Source organism: Apis dorsata, unplaced genomic scaffold, assembly GCF_000469605.1.
Source record: "Apis dorsata unplaced genomic scaffold, Apis dorsata 1.3 scaffold_78, whole genome shotgun sequence".
Classification (NCBI taxonomy): Eukaryota; Metazoa; Arthropoda; class Insecta; order Hymenoptera; family Apidae; genus Apis; species Apis dorsata.
This window is the reverse complement of record NW_006263376.1, coordinates 172,292-175,014: the sequence shown is the minus strand read 5'-3', so window position 1 is coordinate 175,014 and position 2,723 is coordinate 172,292.

Genomic DNA, 2,723 nt, shown 5'->3' with positions numbered 1-2,723 from the left:
CAATAAAAATAATAAAATAATCATCATTTCGAGTATCTCAATGATCGAGTACTCGTCTATATTGTACGTTATCGAGATTTTCATGCAATATTGTATCTATATATATAATATTGCTTAGAATATGCAATCGTGCAAATATTAAAATTCTTTCTCAAAGTGAATCAAGTCAATATTGCAAAAATGTAATTTCAAAGGGAAGAAAAGTTGAAAATTAAAAAAAATGAAATTCCTATAACGATTAAAAGATAAACGATTGTAAAGATGAAAAAGAATCTAATAAATACAGATATATTTTAATATTCGCGAAATGCGATATAGATATATTAAATTTTCTCCCTCTCTGGCATATTTTAAAGATATTAATTCTTTACTTTTATTTCTATCGATTCAAATAAATTTTCAATAAACTCGCAACGTATCCCCGATAATACCTGTTATGTATTCAATATTCCATATAAAAATTTAATTAGTCTAAATATATTAAAGTTGAAAAGGAGAGAAAATATCTGCACAAAGTTCGCGAGTTTGCGAATTTTCAGCCGCCATTTATACGCTGGGCCCTTTTGCCAAGGTTGGTGCTCGAACCTGCCCCTTCAGCTACCATATGTGCACGTACGTGTCTACATATAGGTACGCGCGTACATGAGCAACATGGTTGGACACGTGTGTTTGTAATGCACGCCATTTTCAACCGAATCCAATATTTTCTCCCAATAATTGATCGTCGTGAGGCAATCCATGAATATTTTTTTTTATACGAATAGGCGAGGAAATAACCAAAGATTCCCAATAATTGTCGTATAGCAAAATAATTTCTATCGTGTATTTCGATCTAACGTTTTATAACGTGAACGAACGCTTAATGTCACGAATGTCTGATAACAAATTATAGAAAATTATAGATGCGGTTGGGAACGTTAAATTATCTTCTGTTGCTGTGTCATTATGTTCCCGGGAACAACGTCCTGGGAAAGGAGTAACATCTTTTGGTGACCGTTAGAATCCTAATTCCAGCACATCAAACGATTGTCCTATTTTAACACAGCGTAACCGCAAGAGACATCGTTATTATGCTTTCCTATTCTCCATCTGCTGGAATAACTAAACATGCTAATGCTAATCTAAGGGTCAGGTAACCGAGTCGAAAACAATAGGCACGATCCTAATAAAATCTACAAAGGATTATATATTATGATAATAACATTGATAACTATTGTTCGATAAACCTGGCAATAAACGACACCACAAAATCAACGACTTGAAAGTAAACGATTATTATTTTCCCACCATTTAAACATATTACGCGATAATGAAAAAGAGTGGTTTAATTTTATTATTAGATTCATTTAATTACCTTTTTTATCATATACTCGAGTATATAACGTAAAAAAAAGAATATTATTATTGCAGTTTATACTGGCAGTTTATAAAAAATATCTATAAGAAATAAATAAATAATATGAATCCTAAGAAGATCGGAAAAACCGGAATTCTCTTAATAATCCATTCTTCGAATGCACCTTCGTGTTAGGTATAGAGACCTAAGCATAATCAATGACAAAGATCGTTGAAGACGAGCAATATAAGAAAGGATAATCCGAGAAAGAAAAGTTATGCCAAAGGAAAATGAAAGAGATGTCCGTGAAAAAAACTACTCCTGGCTACCCTTGGATATATTGTCATCGCAGGATCCATCCGTGAGATCAGTTTTTTTTTTGTGGCACGCTAACTTTTTTCCTATTTCACGGCGGGATAATGGATTCCTCGATCCTTTGGATACGCTCGTTACCACGGCATTCGTAACAGCTGCAGCTGCCAGGCCAGAGACCGTGATAACTAGAAAATCTTGCCTGCGACTAGTCTGGAGGAAATCGGTAAAAAATAAAAACAGAAATCCAAGAGAGAAGAGGACAGGGATTGGAAAAGGGAAATACGATCTTTACGCCTTCTGGACTAACAGAATTTTCTTGCCGCCGACTAACTTATGAAACGTTATACAAAAACGCGAAAGCGAATAAGAAATAAAACGAGAAGAATTGAGAAATAAAATGTCATTTGTATTCTGTAAACCGCAAAGTCTGTTGTTATAATAATTCTATAAGAGAGCGTGAATGTGATTGATGAAAAAATTAGAAATATAATAGGATGAATTAGAAATATATATTTTAATAATATTATTATTCTATGTTGAAATATATCTATAAAATAAACATTGATTCAAGTTTCGAATTTGTAAAATTTTACGTCGATTTCTCTAATATTATTAATTGGATAGATAATGAAAAGATTCTCGGGACTCTAAATATCTTAAATATCTCTCGTTCGATTCGACAATTCGAACAAAAACATTTATATAAAAGAGAGATGGCGTGCATTGTCCCAATTTTTACCGCGTCGAGTCGAGCCTCTTTTATTTCTCAACCTTAATATATAAATCTTATTCCACGGAACGCTTGTTTTCTGCTGTTCACGGAATAATTCCCTGTATTACGCGACCGACACGATACTTTCGAAAATTTGATTCGGTGAAAGAAATAGGTGAAAGGCGAAAGGAGAGGAGTCTGGATTTTGGCCACGAAACGCATATAATGACCGTGTACAGCTCGTATTTCATCCGATTATTCGTACGTGCAGGGCGATTTACTGCTCGGGGAATAGTTTTCTAGGCCAACAAGCTAGAGTCGCTAGAGAAATAAGAAGGGGCACGAGGATCGTTTCGAAAA